The sequence below is a fragment of the Schistocerca gregaria genome, chromosome 10 (assembly GCF_023897955.1).
Source record: "Schistocerca gregaria isolate iqSchGreg1 chromosome 10, iqSchGreg1.2, whole genome shotgun sequence".
NCBI lineage: Eukaryota > Metazoa > Arthropoda > Insecta > Orthoptera > Acrididae > Schistocerca > Schistocerca gregaria.
Genome location: NC_064929.1, coordinates 36,204,664 through 36,225,479, shown reverse-complemented (window position 1 = coordinate 36,225,479; position 20,816 = coordinate 36,204,664). Strand labels below are relative to the sequence as shown.

The 20,816-nt window shown below is 47.1% G+C and overlaps 1 non-coding gene across 1 annotated transcript; it reads right to left on the bottom strand.

Moving 5' to 3' along the window:
• Positions 1-12,174: 12,174 nt before the first annotated feature.
• Trnar-ucg (transfer RNA arginine (anticodon UCG)) lies at positions 12,175-12,247 on the bottom strand. Its single transcript has one exon. It is a non-coding gene; the product is annotated as a tRNA-Arg (tRNA).
• Between the last annotated feature and the right edge of the window lie 8,569 nt (positions 12,248-20,816).

Below are 20,816 nucleotides of genomic sequence, written 5' to 3'. Positions count from 1 at the left end.
AACGTCCAAGGAAGACTGCATATGTGAAAATAAACTGGAGGGTGCTGGAGTCTTCCGCAGCATGAAGGAACAAATCTTCTCCTCCTCTTTTATGGGAGATTGAAACATAAAAGAATCACGTCTTCCGTGCATATAAACGAATCTTCCTAAATAAGTAAGAAAAGAATAATTGTAATGTGAGTATTAGATCTCCGAAATTCCACGGTGTTCCTGTAGAGCAGTCTCGTATTGCTGTCGACAGGAGATGCATCGCCCCCCAAAGTGTCACCACTGTCTGGGCGGTCCGTCGCATATTCGTGACCGTTCGATTCCCGCAATCCGGATCCTAATTGCGGCCATTATAATTCTGAAGGGGCCATCCAGCAGTAGTTTCGTACTGCAGACGTCGCCCTGGATGAATATCTCTCTACGTTAATGTTCGGAGTAGGAAAGACGCATACTTTTCTCTATATTTGTCTATTCGTTGAAGTTTCTGGTGTTGAGTTAGTAGGTATAACCAACAGTCTTCTTTATTTTTTTCTGGCGCCGATAATATATAATACACCGTCTGACCTTGAAGCCAATTGACTGCTCGTCGTTTTGAGGGGGGGGGGGGGGGTATGGAACGGCATCGGGAGTGAGGAGTCCAGCTGGAGTAATCATCCTAGGTGGAGTACGCAGCATACTTGAGAGCTTCCGCGCAAAGAGAATCCAGATGTCCTTCACATCGTCGCATAGAAAGCGATGTTCAATGGTATCTAGTAAAGTACAGTGAACGCAATTCGGAGTGTCGGACAAGTGAATCATGTGTAGCTTTGAATTTGTCGGTATGATCCTATTGACCGCCATGTACCACGTAGACCGCACCTGCGATGGTAAGTGTGCGTCGTGAATGTTTTCCCAGATCTTTGCCCAATTGCAGTCTTTATACTTTACTTCTATTCTGTTCCGCGATTTACTGTCCGTCAGGCAGCTGTAAAGAGCTCTGACCCTGTAAAGATCATTCTCAGGTATGGTGCATTGAACATAGCTGTAGTCTAGGAAAAAATTACTAAAGTGGCATAATGCAGTCGGGATGTGACTTACGTTGACAGGAGGCGTCATGCTGGCTGGTGCGATTTCATGGAGAAGAAGGGCCGTTAAGGAATGTGTTGTTCGTTGCCATTGTTTATACACGTTGCTGATATATAATGCTTTCGCTTTGTGGTAAACATCAGTCAGATTGAAGCCGCCCTTTCCCATGGGGAGCGTCAAGGTTTCAAATGCGACTTTGAAAATTTGTCCCCTACTGACAAAGTGGCCAAGCGCCGCAAGCATGCGTTGTGCTATGACCTTTGGTATTGGGAGGATTTGCGCGACATAATTGACTTTTGAAACGATGTAAGTATTGACTAAAAGCACTCTTTGTATGGCGTTGAGATTTCGCAAATGATGTTGCCGTATGCCGGCCCGAATTTGTGCCAACAATCTCCTATAGTTAAGAGCAGCCGTGCAGCGGATGCTGCGCGTGTATTCAATGCCGAGACATTTAAAAGTTGCCATCCTTTTTAGTGAACGGCTATTGACAAGTTCTAGTCCCCTACCAAGTGCCATAACGACAGACTTTTTACAGTTGACTTTCGCTCCTGAGGCGGCTTCATAAGTGTTTATCAGCTGAAACGCGCGTTCTAAGTCTTCAACTTTCGTCACCACGAAACTGACGTCATCCGCAAATGCCTGGAAGACAATCTTCTGGCCATGTATACGTAATCTCGGAAGGTCTTGCGTCAGGGAGAACAGCAAGGGTTCAAGAGCAACTGCAAACAAAGCCATTGACATCGGGCAACCTTGTCGGACCGACCTAGTGATGGAAATAGGTTACTTAGTTGTCCGTTGAGACAGATCTTGGATGTTCCGTTTCTCAGCAGGAGTGTAACAGTGTCAATAACTTTCCGTGGAAAATTCATTGCTGCCATCACGCACAGAAGATATGAGTGACTGACTTTATCGAATGCTTTTTCAAAATCTAGCGAGACTAGAGCGCATCGGATGTCACAAGCGGCGGCTGTAGCTATGATATCTCTATATTCGCTTAACGTCTGCTGGATGTTTCTAGTTTTCCCAACGCTCGTTTGATAGGCCCCCGTGACAGTACTGAGTACCGTACTGAATCGCTGCATCATGACCCGCGCGAATATCTTATAATCCATATTAAGTAATGTAATCGGTCGGAGATTGTCGACTGTCTTGCCCGCTGGGGTTTTGGGGACCAATACCACTATGCCCTCACAGTATTCCCTTAGGATATCATCTCCAGCGTTTAGGATATCATTACAGACCATGGTCATCTTTGGAACTAAATTGTGTCGAAAAGTTCTATAAAACTCGGCCGGTAATCCGTCGGGGCCAGGCGATTTATTCTGTGGGCTCCCTCGAATGGCGTCCGCTACTTCATCGTCAGTTATTACTGCAGCGAGGCCGTCTGCTTCTTCCGTGCTCAATGTCGCAAAACGGCGTGCCATGAGGGCTTGCTGCGCCGCTATATCCACCGGGTGTTCCGTTAACTGTGCTGTGAAATGTTTATAAATCTCGTCTCGTATGTTGCGCTGGTGGTGTAAGTGTCGACCATCTGTAGTGTGCAGTTCTGTCAATATCTTTCTGTGCCCCCTTTTCTGTTCGCGAATAACATGATACATTGATGTCGTTTCGTCCTGTACGGCGTTTTGCAGACGTGTCCTGACTTTACAGCCTTCCAATTGTTTCCTTTTGAGGGTTAAAATCGTAGCCTGTATTCGTTTAATATGCATACGATTTGCTATTACCGTTGCATCTTCTCGATATAAATCCCTTAAACACTGAAAGTAGAATTCCAGGGTTTGCTTCTGCCAGGCACATCGATCTCTGGAATAATTCTTCATCGCTTTTGTTAAGGCGGGTTTTGCACATTTTACCCACCACGTAATGGTAGAGTCGTATGCGGGAAACTTTCGTTCGCATTCTGCCCACGTGTTGCGGAAGACTGTGTGACACTCGGGTTCTGTTAAACGCGCTACATTTAGTTTCCATGTCCCCTTGCCCTGTACGTCCCTTGTTTGGCTAAATTGACGGTACATAAATATGCCACATGATCTGTAAAGACAGTCGGCCATAGCTCTGCCTGCAAAACATGTTCACTCATATTTGCTGATGCGTAGATTCTATCGACGCGGCTAGCTGAGTGACCAGCAACGAATGTGAATCCGGGCCTGTGACCGTGTCTATGCTCCCATGTGTCTATTAAATTTAACTCTTCAATGATGGCGCGAAGCTCGGCGGACGGATTGAAATTTAGTGTCTGGTCTTTGGGACTGAATACACAGATAAAAATCACCAGCGAATATAAGTTGGTCTGAAGGTGGTGTGAAAAGTGGCACAATGCCATCTTTAAAAAACTCTGCTCTCTGTCGTCGTCTCCCAGAACCGGAAGGGGCGTAGAGATTAATAAATCTGGTAGTATCGATAGTAGTCGCTATACCTCTGCTATTCGCCAGGCGTTCGATATGTGACATCACTATCCCTTCCTTAGCCATGATCGCGGTCCCTAGTTCAGTACCATTTCCAGGATTAACGACGGCATTGTAACCTGTGATACGGTCAAGGTTGATATTGGTCACTTCCTGCAGCATAATGAGATCAATATCAGCGGTATAGAGAAAATCTTGAAGGTTTTTTAAGTTGAGTGGGCTACTGATGTTATTGATGTTCAATGTCGCAATGCGGTAAGCTTGCAAGGACGTCATGAGAACAGAGGTGTAGGTGACAATATGCCTACTATTGATGTGGCGAACATCATCTAAAAGATGTCCGCGTCATCAGCCACTGCACCGACGCCGGCGGTAGCCGTGTGTTGCTGGTGGGACACACCTGCTTGAGCTTCTGATGACGGATTCTCTATACCGCGCCGATCCCGTACTAAATCTTCTTCCCGACCACCCTCTTCAACGTCATCTGACCAATCGCACACGAACTTGTCTGCGTTCATATCGCAATCCGAGAGCTTGGAACATTCAGGCATAGGGTTCGGATCCAATGAATCGGCCACCGCAGGGTCCCCTGAGGGCGATCGTCCGTGATCAGTGTCCGATTCGTCTGTCCGAGATTTTTTTGCCGTTTTGCTGGTTGCCGACGACGATGGGACAGTTACTTCAGTCAGTTTCTGTCTGGCGTGGTTCGCCTTTTCACCCAATATTGGCGCCTTTGCTTCTGCCCCTTGATGTGCTAGCCGGCGTTTCTTCTGAGATTTGGGAGACCGCGGGGGCTGGTGGCCAGCCATCTCGTTCGACTCCATCCGGTCCACGTCGGACTTGTCGTCTCGAACCGGTACGCCCGCCGGAATACTTTCGGTGTCCGGTGGGTGCCCCATCTGAGAGTGAGTATTGCCCTCCTTCTGGGTGTGTGAAAAAGGAACATTCGGTACATCGTTCGCTTCCATTGGTGTAGCGCCTTCGTTCACTGCGTGCAAACCCTCTAGCGAAACATATAAACTAGGTTCCGAGGTGACATTAGCCCGAGCGGCGGCGACGTATGATAATGGCAACGTAGATGTCGGGCCGCGCAACTCACGCTCACCGGCCGGTATTTGCGCCACGCGTCATTGGACACACTGAGCACGGATAAGTTCTGTGGACCCACATCCCGCACAAGTTCTAGGCTGCCCGTCATAAATCACTATGGCCCTGTAGCCACACACTGTGATGTAGGACGGAATGTGCTTTAACATATCTATCTTCACCTGACGGACACCGTTTAGCACTGGGAAAATATGCATGGTCTACCACTTTTCTGCCGTATTGCTGATGACTGTTCCATATTCCCTCAATTTGGCATTAATCTGGTCAGCGGAAATTTCAAAGGGTAATTCAAATATGCGAACAGTTTTCACTCCGAGACCAGCAAGCGAAATTCTGACATCACCAACATTGCCGTCAGAATGGTTGAACTTCAACACTCCTCCACAAGATTGAACGACCTGCTCGCATTTCTCGGGATTCAACAATTTGAGGTACACCGTACTGCTGACGATAGACAGGTGAATGCCAATCATATCATCAATAGTTATTTTCATGACGTCTCTAATAAATAACTCAACCTCAAAGGATTTGGGTCGTGCATAATGAGGGTCAAAACTCAATTTCAACGTGTCTTTCCGTATACGTTGATCCATTATAGTCGAATGCAATTCATCACGCCACAATAAAACTACGTAGCAATGCGCACACTCACCAAACAACACGCGACCGCCACAGGCGAGTGCGAAAACAACCCTCGTCCGCCCGCCAAGGCCGCTGCCGGCTGACTGCGCCCACTGAGCTAAAGAATCGCGGCGTAGCGGAACTTCTGAGTACTTCGTCCGTACGGTCGTCTGAATCATCAGACTTCAGCTGACAACACTTAATATTTTCGACTAATATTAGCCGCTATAGCGACCCATTACTGCTTGGCTACACATCTGACACGTCGCCGATGTTCTCTCCAAACAAAACCACCTGCACTTCAGAACATGACTTTCACACATGTCTACAAAATCACTGATGGAGACGTAGGCAAATTTTAAAGTTGCTATTTCCATTACATCACGTTAATCAGAAAATCGGTAATTTACATCTGCAGCGTACAAAAATTCCGTTCCGCCCAGCGTAGGGCTCGAACCCACGACGCGAAACTGATTTCCAAAATCCGTCTTATTTCCCTGAGGATGGAACTTACGACCCCTGGTTTACTACACCAGTGCTCTACCACTTTCTTTTATTATTATGGGACTCGAACCCACAATCCCCGGTTTAGGAGACCGATGCCTTATCCATTTTTTTTTCTCACGACCCCTGGTTTATTAGACCAGTGCTCTACCACTTCTTTTTCCCTTTTTTTTCTCTTGTCTTTTTTGTTTGTTTGTTGATTTATTTCTTATTCTTTATATTTTTTTTAGACCCGTGGTGTACAAGACAAATGCTCTGCCCCTTTTGTTTCTTTTTTTACCATTTTTTTTGTTTCGTTTTCGTGTGCCATTGTTAAAAGTTAGGGGTGGCAATCAGATTCAGGCCTGCGGAAACAAAGCGGGCAGGGGTCGAATCCCAAGGCCTGGCCACGATGATTCCACCGTACTGTTTCCGAATGGCACCTGTACAACGGCGTCGTACTTTCCCCTACTGTCTCGGTTCTTGGTCTTACTTTTGTTTTTCTTGTTCGCCCTAAAGGTCCACGTAAACTTCAGTTCTGGTGTAGAGAATAATTTTACATAAAGGCGGCAAAACCAGCTACAGTATAAAAGAAATCGGCTCACACAGGCGACCTTAGCCAACACCCTCCCTTTCAAATGTCAGGCTAAGCATATTTGTAAAATCTTTACGGACTCTTGGCAAGCGCAATCGGTTCCAGTAAGCAGTAAGGATGTACTGCCGAAACGTTAGGTGTTCATCCTCTTCATGACAACTATTGACAAAATGTACGAAGTGTCCAAGCAACCACATAACGGTATTGAGCTTCGTTCACGGATAAAAGGAAGAATCGGTCCGTACGATGATTTCAATGTTATAAGCGGTTTCGGCAGTCCTAGTGACAAAAGCCAGTTGTTTCCTGAGCCAAAGCCAATTAGCAAGGTGCCCACTGCAGGTGAATCGATGCTCAAGTGTGTCCAGGAGACCACACCGAGTGCAGTTGTCCGTGTCAGAAAGACCAATACGGTGCAGTCGTACGTTGGTGGGGACCAAACCATTAACTACCCTACACCATGTGGACGCCACAGCCATTGAGTGGATCGGCAGACTAACATTCTTCCAGACGTTCCTCTAGGACACTGATGGAGACGCCAGTTCGACTGGATTGGGACCAGCCAGCCCCTCACAACGGGCAATCAAGCTCTTGGTCGTTGGCACCGGTCGTCACAAGAAGACGTCACCGAGGTAACAAACCGCAATATAAAATTCCCGGACGTGTTTCAACTTAAAATTGAGGCGACCAACGTCGACAGGTGGAGCAAGGCTCTTCGGACGCAGAACAGTAAAAAGTCTGGATGTAATTGAAGTCACTTCTTGCGTAACAATGAGACTCGTACGGCGGACGTACAAGGCAAATGCCTTGCGAGTAATGTCAGTGAGGCCCAAGCCTCCGGAGATACGTGGTTTCGTCATAATCTCGTAACGCAACTTGAATAGATGACCCTTCCATATAAACCTGCTACACAATTGGCGCAACCTTTTCGCCACCATAATGGGAAGTGGGAACAGCTGACCTACATAATAGGCTTTACATAACACGTACGTGTCTAAAATTCTGACTTTTTGCTAAATGGTAGCAGAGCGCTGCTCATGGACCATCAGAGCCCCCTGTATCTTCTCGGTGACATATTTCCAATTAAGAGCCGCCATTTTTATAGGACACCGAACAATGCTAATCCCCAATGACGTATGGCGATCGACAAAAGTGGCCCAAGGGACACCAGCATCGCTAAACCTCGAATATCAAGGAACATACATTTACCCTGATTGAGACGCGATCCAGAGACACAACAGTATGCATCAACTGCCCCTTTCAACAATGTGATATCATCACGTTGACGGAGGAGAACAACGACATCGTCCGCGTACGCCTTAACCGTGAGCTTCCCACCAGAGAGGGTCATACCCTGAAGCTTGAAAGCAAGAGTCCGAAGCAGCGGTTCCAGGGACAATATGAATAGAGACATAGAGAGTGGACTACCCTGAGGTACCCCTCGGCGGATAGCAATGGGCGGCGTCAGCTGCCCATTGACTGACACCCGAGCAGTTATTCCCCTATACAAATTACCAAGAACACCACGTGATGAAGCGTTAAAACCTATTGTATCTAAAACACGATTTAAAAACACATGACTGACGTGATCAAAAGCCTTGTAAAAATCGAGGAAAGCAAAGGCACAATGAACGTTTGTAACCGCCGCAACCGAGACAACATCCTGATATTCGGCTACAGGGGTCAGAATAGATCTACCAGGAAAACAACATTGATGTGCCCCAATCACAGACCGAAGCAGAGAAGACAATCGACTATTGAACGCTCTAGCAGCTGTCTTGTAATCAAAGTTCAGCAATGTGAGCGGACGAAGATTGGCAGCAGATAAACGACCAGTGGACTTCGTTATTAAAACAATTTTCCCTACTTTAAAATCGGCTGGCACATCCATCCCCCTGACAATCTCATTTCAAATCTGCGTAAAAGTGCCACCCAAAAGAGGCCAAAAACGGAGATAAAATTCTTTAGGCAGGCCGTCTGGACCCGGCGATTTACCGGACGGAGGGCGAGCAATAAAACCGAAAACATCATCTACCTGGAACTCCCGGAGAAAGTCGCCGTTCGCGTCAGGCGTGATCGTCGCAGGAAGATCCTCAAGGACATCATCAGAAAGTGACGCACCAGAATCATCGGCAGAATAGAGACTAGCGTAATACTGATGAAGAGCACGAGTCATATCCTCCTGTGCAATAAGCTGTCGTCCATCATCCACCGTAAGAGAAGGGATGAAGGTGCGACGACGTCGAGTCTGATGCCGCAGCAGGTGGTACAAAGAAGTCAGTTCACCTTCAACAAGAGAGTGAGGTTTCGACTTTACTCGCAGACCATCCAACTGTCGTCGTTTGAGGGTCAAGAGCTTTGCTTTAATACGACGAACATCATGGATCCGCAGAGGAGAAGGACCCGCCGCGTCATACAGTTCACGCAGGTCAGAGTAGTAAAATTCATACGTCTTCTTAAAATCACGCGCCCTTGCGGCACAGTAAAAAATCTAAGTCTGACGAATCTTGGGCTTGGCAAACGCAGTCCACCAAACGAGCAAGGAGGGGTAACGCGGGATAGAGCGAAGACATCGCTCCCACACGGCACTTACAACTTCATCAATGGCACTGTCGGCAAGGTGGGAAACATTTAACATCCACTGGGAACGATAAAGTTTTGCAGGTTGGTGACTAAGATTTACAGTTGCAGTAAAAGCACAATGGTCAGAAAAACTAGTAGGAATAACATCGACAGAAGGAATGTTATCACATAAAAAATCAGAGAAGTAGAATCTGTCGAGTCTACTGCATGAGGATGCGGTAAAAAACGTAAATTTCACCAGGGTGGGATATTTGTGTTCCCAAACATCACGCAGGTGCATCGTACGAACCAAGTCATGTAAATCTCGGCAATAAATAAAAATGGGGGATTGGTCTTCGGGGCGTAAAACACAATTAAAATCGCCTCCGAGCAGGAGACTCCGAGGGCTCCTGCGCAAAAGATAAATAAGCTCTTCCCTATAAAAGCGCGATCGAGCCACAGTGCGACCCGAACCAGAGGGGGCATACAAAACAACTAGGCAGAGATCAAAAAGACGACAACCAATCCCACGGCCAGAGTCAAGGAATTCAATGTCAGTAACAGGAATACCTTCTCGAAAGAAAAGAGCAGTTCCTGTCGAATTTTCCGGTGCGACATTAAAAACAGTTTGAAATCCAGGGAGAGAGAGATCAGAGAACAATACTTCCTGCAAAAATACTACGTCCGCACAGGAGTCGTAGAGAAACTGCCGCAAAGAGGCAATGCAAACGTCGGACTCAATACGGTCAATATTTAAGGTAAGAAAGGTGTATGCTTGAACCATGGAGGGAAAAGCGAGAGAAGAAATCACCTACACCGACGCATCAACATCACAGTCCATAGCAGGGGAGACGGAGGCATCCGAGGGAAGAGGACTGCTACCCCCTTCCGCGGATCCCTTACGTTTCGGTTTTTTACGAACAGCATTGACGTTCGGCTGAACGCGCAACTTGCGTCGGCTGACGGGCAAGGAAGCGGCAGCCGCCGGTGACGTAGGAGGGTCAAGTTCTGTATCCGACACCACCCGCGCCGGTCCACAGTCAGGGTCCCGGGTCGCGGGGGAAACATCCGACGAAACGGACTGGTCTACACCAATACTAGCTTCCGGCAAACATGGACTACACGGAGGCGAAACGTGAGCAGGAAGGACTGGAGCTGCAAAGTTGGATGGAAGCGGAGCAGCTCCGCTGGCAGAGGTGTGGGGCAGCGAAGCAGGAAGTTGTTGCGACTCAACTTGTTGTGACAACGAAGTCGGTTCGGAAGGCGGCGCCAACAGGCCCGACCAACGAGCCGACTCGAGAGAAGCCGCGTCGGAAGCCGGAGGGGCGTCAGCAGCCGCTACCGGAACAGCTACTTCAGGGGAACAGGGAGCATCTACACTACTCTGTGGCTCGGAGGATGTCGGTCTCTCGGATTGGGGCATCTTGGGGAGATCCTCATCCGTACTATTTCCATCTTGTGCGCGACGCCGTTTATTATTCAAAAGCGGCACACCCACCTGAGGAACAGACGGAACAACATCAGAATTGGCACGCAAAGGAGGGAATTCTGTGTCAGGGGCGTGCAAAACCTGCGGCGGGGCGCTACTACCACTGGACTGTTCGACACCAAGAGCAGAACCACCGGCAACGAGGTCAGCGACCGTTAACTTGCGACGCTGTTCGAGAGAAATTTTTAACACAAAAACCCTCCGCGGACAGTTGGTACGCACGTGGCCGCTCTCATTGCACAAAAAACAGGTGCCAACATGACCACTATATGTTACATGGACACGAAATCCACCGATCTGCAGGTGCGAGGGAATATTCTGCTCCACGTGCATTTCGATGGAATGAATACCACTGTAACACTGCAGGCGATGTTGGCTGGACCAGCGTTCAAGGCGAATACTCTTAACATCACCATACTTGAGTAAACCCTCCTTAAGATACACATTATCCACCTCCGGCGGAAGGTTGTAAACACGAACACTGGTGTACGTAATGGAAGCATTTGAAAGCAGTACGGTACTGACAGAATCATCCCGATGCCGAAAGAGAACCTGATGACCAAATTTGGAAATAATTTTATCAACCTGAAGGGGGTCCATAAATTTAACAAAGAAAACATAGAGTTCAGTATCAAAATAAGCAGTGTGCATCTGATCGGAATGAATGCCAAAGATATCTACTAACCAAACATGAATCTCAAGGGAACTAGGTTGCACATGGCGGGAGGACTTGTCAAAAGCAAAACTAACTGTAGCCTGACGAGAAATAACCTGAGACTACATTTTCAAAAACAACGCGGTCTAAACCGCTACACAAAAAACACTGAAATACACACAGAAAGTAACACAAGGAACGAAACAACGACGGAGAAAAACTCACTAAAGGTACAACACTACACGTAAACAAACGATATCCCACTAAACGTAACGCCACGGCGGAGCGGAAGACTAGGCACATCCACACGGCACGGCGTCGGAAGCGGAACTGTGCCACTGAGCTAAGGAGGCGCGGCCTAGCGGAACTTTTGCGTACTTCGTCCGTACGGTCGTCTGAATCATCAGACTTCAGCTGACAACACTTAATATTTTCGACTAATATTTGCAGCTATGGCGACCCATTACTGCTTGGCTACACATCTGACACGTAGCCGATGTTCTCTACAAACAAAACCACCTGCACTTCAGAACATGACTTTCACACATGTCTACAAAATCACCTTCACCTTCAAATAGAGTTTTCTTGCGACTGATGGAGACGTAGGCAAATTTTAAAGTTGCTATTTCCATTACATCACGTTAATCAGAAAATCGGTAATTTAAATCTGCAGCGGAAAAAAATTCCGTTCCACCCAGCGTAGGGCTCGAACCCACGACCCTGTGATCAAGAGTCTCATGCTCTACCGACTGAGCAAGCCGTGCTGCCTCGTTGGATACCTGCTGGGTAGCAGATCACACAGTTGGTTGGTCCCATACAGAATCTCTCCATGCTGCCTAATGTTTTCCTAACGTCACACTCGTCACGTACTTCACTTTTATTTCATAATCATTTCTGAGAGGTAAAGGAATTGCATGACAATCTGCAGAGCTACCGGCGTCAAAATTAACACACATACTTGATGTGACTCAAAAGCCGAACGAGTTTCTTTCCGACGTTGTTTTAGATGTGCCAGTGCCAGTCAAAACTCGCGGTGAGGGCACTCTGCCGACCATTTCGCTAGTTAACGCCGGTCTTGTTGTGTGTGTTTCAAGCTCAACACCATCTGCAAGCACAAAATGGTCAACAGCAACATTCAGACGGTTTCGTACTGCTCAATTGCTACATTAAAACGGTATGTTTCTTTTTCAGAACTGGAAAAACACGACCGTGACAGGATTCGAACCTGCAATCTTCGGATCCGAAGTCCGACACCTTATCCATTAGGCCACACGGTCACTGACGACCAACTATAACTTATATACGACTCATCTCGAAACGCTCACACCCCCTGAGGAATTGTGTTTTCGTTCCAGACAGCCGTTGCCCCTTACTCTTTCCCACCCATTCGTTACATTCAACATCTTACGAGACCGACCAAACATAGACAGGAAAACAAGACCACACACTTTGAGCATTCGGAATCGATGGCAGGGTGTCCCTCGCCGCATTTGCTACGATGGCAATTTGCTACTACTGCAGAAGCGGCGGCCGCGACGACGATGACGACGACGACGACGAGGACGACCGCGAGAGGCTCAGAGATTTGTGAGAAAAAATCTATAAAATGTAATTCTGACTGCCTCGTCCCACCTTATGCTGTACCGCTTTGGCAAATGCTTTATCTGCGCCATTCGCCTTAATCACATCTGAGAGTAATTATTAATAAAACGCCTGTCGCTAATTGTTCGTCATCACAGATACTGTTTGCTATACGGCCATGACGCGCAACTGATTTCCAAAATTCGTCTTCCTCCTGTGAGGATGGAACTCACGACCCCTGGTTTGCTTAGGCAGTGCACTACCACTTTTTTTTTTAGTGAAAAGTAGGGCCTGTCCGGGATTTGAACCCGGGACCTCCTGCACCCAAAGCAGGAATCATACCCTTTTTTTTTTCGGGCCTCCATCCACCCCTTCTAGCCCGTCCTCACGCTCGCCAAAATTGCCTTCATCGGCTCGGCTTCTCAGCCATAAAAAAAGTCACCGTTTATATTAAATAATATTCGTGAGACAGTTTAATGCTCTTCAGTATGCATTTGGATAGTTGGTTAAAACACTATATTGCATGTGGGGATTAAAGAAATTAACTCTTCTGCGAGAATGTGAGTAACTCATCACAACGTCCAAGGAAGACTGCATATGTGAAAATAAACTGGATGGTGCTGGAGTCTTCCGCAGCATGAAGGAACAAATCTTCTCCTCCTCTTTTATGGGAGATTCAAACATAAAAGAAACACGTCTTCCGTGCATATAAACGAATCTTCCTAAATAAGTAAGAAAAGAATAATTGTAATGTGAGTATTAGATCTCCGAAATTCCACGGGGTTCCTGTAGAGCAGTCTCGTATTGCTGTCGACAGGAGAGGCATCGCCCCCCAAAGTGTCACCACTGTTGGGGCGGTCCGTCGCATATTCGTGACCGTTCGATTCCCGCAATCCGGATCCTAATTGCGGCCATTATAATTCTGAAGGGGCCATCCAGCAGTAGTTTCGTACTGCAGACGTCGCCCTGGATGAATATCTCTCTACGTTAATGTTCGGAGTAGGAAAGACGCATACTTTTCTCTATATTTGTCTATTCGTTGAAGTTTCTGGTGTTGAGTTAGTAGGTATAACCAACAGTCTTCTTTATTTTTTTCTGGCGCCGATAATATATAATACACCGTCTGACCTTGAAGCCAATTGACTGCTCGTCGTTTTGAGGGGGGGGGGGGGGGTATGGAACGGCATCGGGAGTGAGGAGTCCAGCTGGAGTAATCATCCTAGGTGGAGTACGCAGCATACTTGAGAGCTTCCGCGCAAAGAGAATCCAGATGTCCTTCACATCGTCGCATAGAAAGCGATGTTCAATGGTATCTAGTAAAGTACAGTGAACGCAATTCGGAGTGTCGGACAAGTGAATCATGTGTAGCTTTGAATTTGTCGGTATGATCCTATTGACCGCCATGTACCACGTAGACCGCACCTGCGATGGTAAGTGTGCGTCGTGAATGTTTTCCCAGATCTTTGCCCAATTGCAGTCTTTATACTTTACTTCTATTCTGTTCCGCGATTTACTGTCCGTCAGGCAGCTGTAAAGAGCTCTGACCCTGTAAAGATCATTCTCAGGTATGGTGCATTGAACATAGCTGTAGTCTAGGAAAAAATTACTAAAGTGGCATAATGCAGTCGGGATGTGACTTACGTTGACAGGAGGCGTCATGCTGGCTGGTGCGATTTCATGGAGAAGAAGGGCCGTTAAGGAATGTGTTGTTCGTTGCCATTGTTTATACACGTTGCTGATATATAATGCTTTCGCTTTGTGGTAAACATCAGCCAGATTGAGGCCGCCCTTTCCCATGGGGAGCGTCAAGGTTTCAAATGCGACTTTGAAAATTTGTCCCCTACTGACAAAGTGGCCAAGCGCCGCAAGCATGCGTTGTGCTATGACCTTTGGTATTGGGAGGATTTGCGCGACATAATTGACTTTTGAAACGATGTAAGTATTGACTAAAAGCACTCTTTGTATGGCGTTGAGATTTCGCAAATGATGTTGCCGTATGCCGGCCCGAATTTGTGCCAACAATCTCCTATAGTTAAGAGCAGCCGTGCAGCGGATGCTGCGCGTGTATTCAATGCCGAGACATTTAAAAGTTGCCATCCTTTTTAGTGAACGGCTATTGACAAGTTCTAGTCCCCTTCCAAGTGCCATAACGCCAGACGTTTTACAGTTGACTTTCGCTCCTGAGGTTGCTTCATAAGTGTTTATCAGCTGAAACGCGCGTTCTAAGTCTTCAACTTTCGTCACCACGAAACTGACGTCATCCGCAAATGCCTGGAAGACAATCTTCTGGCCATGTATACGTAATCTCGGAAGGTCTTGCGTCAGGGAGAACAGCAAGGGTTCAAGAGCAACTGCAAACAAAGCCATTGACATCGGGCAACCTTGTCGGACCGACCTAGTGATGGAAATAGGTTTACTTAGTTGTCCGTTGAGACAGGATCTTAGATGTTCCGTTTCTCAGCAGGAGTGTAACAGTGTCAATAACTTTCCGTGGAAAATTCATTGCTGCCATCGCGCACAGAAGATATGAGTGACTGACTTTATCGAATGCTTTTTCAAAATCTAGCGAGACTAGAGCGCATCGGATGTCACAAGCGGCGGCTGTAGCTATGATATCTCTATATTCGCTTAACGTCTGCTGGATGTTTCTAGTTTTCCCAACGCTCGTTTGATAGGCCCCCGTGACAGTACTGAGTACCGTACTGAATCGCTGCATCATGACCCGCGCGAATATCTTATAATCCATATTAAGTAATGTAATCGGTCGGAGATTGTCGACTGTCTTGCCCACTGTGGTTTTTTGGACCAATACCACTATGCCCTCACAGTATTCCCTTAGGATATCATCTCCAGCGTTTAGGATATCATTACAGACCATGGTCATCCTTGGAACTAAATTGTGTCGAAAAGTTCAATAAAACTCGGCCGGTAATCCGTCGGGGCCAGGCGATTTATTCTGTGGGCTCCCTCGAATGGCGTCCGCTACTTCATCGTCAGTTATTACTGCAGCGAGGCCGTCTGCTTCTTCCGTGCTCAATGTCGCAAAACGGCGTGCCATGAGGGCTTGCTGCGCCGCTATATCCACCGGGTGTTCCGTTAACTGTGCTGTGAAATGTTTATAAATCTCGTCTCGTATGTTGCGCTGGTGGTGTAAGTGTCGACCATCTGCAGTGTGCAGTTCTGTCAATATCTTTCTGTGCCCTCTTTTCTGTTCGCGAATAACATGATACATTGATGTCGTTTCGTCCTGTACGGCGTTTTGCAGACGTGTCCTGACTTTACAGCCTTCCAATTGCTTCCGTTTGAGGGTTAAAATCGTAGCCTGTATTCGTTTACTATGCATATGATTTGCTATTACCGTTGCATCTTCTCGATATAAATCCCTTAAACACTGAAAGTAGAATTCCAGGGTTTGCTTCTGCCAGGCACATCGATCTCTGGAATAATTCTTCATCGCTTTTGTTAAGGCGGGTTTTGCACATTTTATCCACCACGTAATGGCAGAGTCGTATGCGGGAAACTTTCGTTCGCATTCTGCCCACGTGTTGCGGAAGACTGTGTGACACTCGGGTTCTGTTAAATGCGCTACATTTAGTTTCCAGGTCCCCTTGCCCTGTACGTCCCTTGTTTGGCTAAAGTGACGGTACATAAATATGCCACATGATCTGTAAAGACAGTCGGCCATAGCTCTGGCTGCAAAACATGTTCACTCATATTTGCTGATGCGTAGATTCTATCGACGCGGCTAGCTGAGTGACCAGCAACGAATGTGAATCCGGGCCTGTCACCGTGTCTATGCTCCCATGTGTCAATTAAATTTAACTCTTCAATGATGGCGCGAAGCTCGGCGGACGGATTGAAATTTAGTGTCTGGTCTATGGGACTGAGTACACAGATAAAATCACCAGCGAATATAAGTTGGTCTGAAGGTGGTGTGAAAAGTGGCACAATGCCATCTTTAAAAAACTCTGCTCTCTGTCGTCGTCTCCCAGAACCGGAAGGGGCGTAGAGATTAATAAATCTGGTAGTATCGATAGTAGTCGCTATACCTCTGCTATTCGCCAGGCGTTCGATATGTGACATCACTATCCCTTCCTTAGCCATGATCGCGGTCCCTAGTTCAGTACCATTTCCAGGATTAACGACGGCATTGTAACTTGTGATACGGTCAAGGTTGATATTGGTCACTTCCTGCACCGTAATGAGATCAATATCAGCGGCATAGAGAAAATCTTGAAGGTTTTTTAAGTTGAGTGGGCTACTGATCTTATTGATGTTCAATGTCGCAATGGGGTAAGCTTGCAAGGACGTCATGAGAACAGAGGTCTAGGTGACAATATGCCTACTATTGATGTTCATGGCGAACATCATCTAAAAGATGTCCGCGTCATCAGCCACTGCACCGACGCCGGCGGTAGCCGTGTGTTGCTGGTGGGACACACCTGCTTGAGCTTCTGATGACGGATTCTCTATACCGCGCCGATCCCGTACTAAATCTTCTTCCCGACCACCCTCTTCAACGTCATCTGACCAATCGCACACGAACTTGTCTGCGTTCATATCGCAATCCGAGAGCTTGGAACATTCAGGCATAGGGTTCGGATCCAATGAATTGGCCACCGCAGGGTCCGTGATCAGTGTCCAATTCGTCTGCCCAAGATTTTTTTGCCGTTTTGCTGGTTGCCGACGACGATGGGTCAGTTACTTCAGTCAGTTTCTGTCTGGCGTGGTTCGCCTTTTCACCCAATATTGGCGCCTTTGCTTCTGCCCCTTGATGTGCTAGCCGGCGTTTCTTCTGAGATTTGGGAGACCGCGGGGGCTGGTGGCCAGCCATCTCGATCGACTCCATCCGGTCCACGTCGGACTTGTCGTCTCGAACCGGTACGCCCGCCGGAATACTTTCGGTGTCCGGTGGGTGCCCCATCTGAGAGTGAGTATTGCCCTCCTTCTGGGTGTGTGAAGAAGGAACATTCGGTACATCGTTCGCTTCCATTGGTGTAGCGCCTTCGTGCACTGCGTGCAAACCCTCTAGCGAGACATATAAACTAGGTTCCGAGGTGACATTAGCCCGAGCGGCGGCGACGTATGATAATGGCAACGTAGACGTCGGGCCGCGCAACTCACGCTCACTGGCCGGTATTTGCGCCACGCGTCATTGGACACACTAAGCACGGATAAGTTCTGTGGACCCACATCCCGCACAAGTTCTAGGCTGCCCGTCATAAATCACTATGGCCCTGTAGCCACACACAGTGATGTAGGACGGAATGTGCTTTAACATATCTATCTTCACCTGATGGACACCGTTTAGCACTGGGAAAATATGCATGGTCTACCACTTTCCTGCCGTATTGCTGATGACTGTTCCATATTCCCTCAATTTGGCATTAATCTGGTCAGCGGAAATTTCAAAGGGTAATTCAAATATGCGAACAGTTTTCACTCCGAGACCAGCAAGCGAAATTCTGACATCACCAACATTGCCGTCAGAATGGTTGAACTTCAACACTCCTCCACAAGATTGAACGACCTGCTCGCATTTCTCGGGATTCAACAATTTGAGGTACACCGTACTGCTGACGATAGACAGGTGAATGCCAATCATATCATCAATAGTTATTTTCATGACGTCTCTAATAAATAACTCAACCTCAAAGGATTTGGGTCGTGCATAATGAGGGTCAAAACTCAATTTCAACGTGTCTTTCCGTATAAGTTGATCCATTATAGTCGAATGCAATTCATCACGCCACAATAAAACTACGTAGCAATGCGCACACTCACCAAACATCACGCGACCGCCACAGGCGAGAGCGAAAACAACCCTCGTCCGCCCGCCAAGGCCGCTGCCGGCTGACTGCGCCCACTGAGCTAAAGAGGCGCGGCGTAGCGGAACTTCTGAGTACTTCGTCCGTACGGTCGTCTGAATCATCAGACTTCAGCTGACAACACTTAATATTTTCGACTAATATTTGCCGCTATAGTGACCCATTACTGCTTGGCTACACATCTGACACGTAGCCGATGTTCTCTCTAAACAAAACCACCTGCACTTCAGAACATGACTTTCACACATGTCTACAAAATCACCTTCACCTTCAAATACAGTTTTCTTGTGATTGATGGAGACGTAGGCAAATTTTAAAGTTGCTATTTCCCTTACATCACGTTAGTCAGAAAATCGGTAATTTACATCTGCAGCAGAAAAAAATTCTGTTCCGCCCAGAGTAGGGCTCGAACCCACGACCCTGTGAATAAGAATCTCATGCTCTACCGACTGAGATAGCCGTGCTGCCTCGATGGATACCTGCTGGTTAGCAGATCACACAGTACTCGTTTGGGTTGGGTGGTCCCTACAGAATCTCTCCATGCTTCCTAATGTTTTCCTAACGTCACACTCGTCACGTACTTCACTTTTATTTCATAATATTTCTGAGAGGTAAAGGAATTGCATGACAATCTGCAGAGCTAGTTTCTTCAAAATTAACACACATACATGAAGTGACTCAAAAGCCGAACGAGTTACTTTCCGACGTTGTTTTAGATGTGCAAGTGCCAGTCAACACTCGCGGTGAGGGCACTCTGCCGACCATTTCGCTAGTTAACACCGGTCTTGTTGTGTGTGTTTCAAGCTCAAGACGATCTCCAAGCACAGAATGGTCAACAGCTACATTCAGACGGTTTCGTACTGCTCAATTGCTACATTAAAACGGTATGTTTCATTTTCAGAACTGGAAAAACGCAACCGTGACAGGATTCGAACCTGCAATCTTCGGATCCGAAGACCGACGCCTTATCGATTAGGCCAAACGGTCACTGACGACAAATTATAACTTATATACGACTCATCTCGAAACGCTCACACCCCCTGAGGAATTGTGATTTCGTTCCACACAGACGCTGCCCCTTACTCTTTCCCACCCATTCGTTACATTCAACCTCTTACGAGACCGACCAAACATAGACAGGAAAACAAGACCACACACTTTGAGCATTCTGAATCGATGGCAGGGTGTCCTTCGCCGCATTTGCTACGATGGCCATTTGATACTTCTGCAGAAGCGGCGGCGGCGATGACGACGACGACGACGACAACGACGACGACGACCGCGAGAGGCTCAGAGTATTGTGAGAAATACATCTATATAATGTAATTCAGACTGCCTCGTCCCACCTTATGCTGTACCGCTTTGGCCAATGTTTATCTGCGCCATTCGCCTTAATCACATCTGAGAGTAATTCTTAATAAAACGCCTGATGCTAATTTTCGTCATCACAGATACTGTTTGCTATACGGCCATGACGCGCAACTGATTTCCTAAATTCGTCTTCGTCCTGTGAGGATGGAACTTACGACCCCTGATTTACTAGACCAGTGCTCTACCACTGAGCTAAAGAGGCGAGGCCTAGCGGAACTTTTGCGTACTTCATCTGTACGGTCGTCTGAATCATCTGACTTCAGCTGACAACACTTCATATTTTCGACTAATAATTGCAGCAATGGCGACCCATTACTGCTTGGCAACACATCTGACTTGTAGCCGATGTTCTCTCCAAACAAAACCACCTGCACTTCAGAACATGACTTTCACACATGTCTACAAAATCACCTTCACCTTCAAATACAGTTTTCTTGCGGCTGATGGAGACGTAGGCAAATTTTAAAGTTGCTATTTCCATTACATCACGTTAATATGGAAAACGGTAATTTACATCTGCAGCGGAAAAAAAATCCGTTCCGCCCAGCGTAGGGCTCGAACCCAAGACCCTGTGATTAAGAGTCTCATGCTCTACTGACTGAGGTAGCCGTGCTAACTTTTTTGATACCTGCTGGTTAGCAGATCACACGAGTACTCGTTTGGGTTGGTTGGTCCCATACAGAATCTCTCCATGCTGCCTAATGTTTTCCTAACGTCACACTCGTCACGTACTTCACTTTTATTTCATAATCATTTCTGAGAGGTAAAGGAATTGCATGACAATCTGCAGAGCTAGCGGCGTCAAAATTAACACACATACTTGACGTGACTCAAAAGCCGGACAAGTTACTTTCCGACATTGTTTTAGATGTGCAAGTGCCAGTCAAACCTCGCGATGAGGGCACTCTGCCGACCATTTCGCTAGTTAACACCGGTCTTGTTGTGTGTGTTTCAAGCTCAAGACCATCTCCAAGCACCAAATGGTCAACAGCAACATTCAGACGGTTTCGTACTGCACAATTGCTACAATAAAACGGTATGTTTGTTTTTCAGAACTGGAGAAACA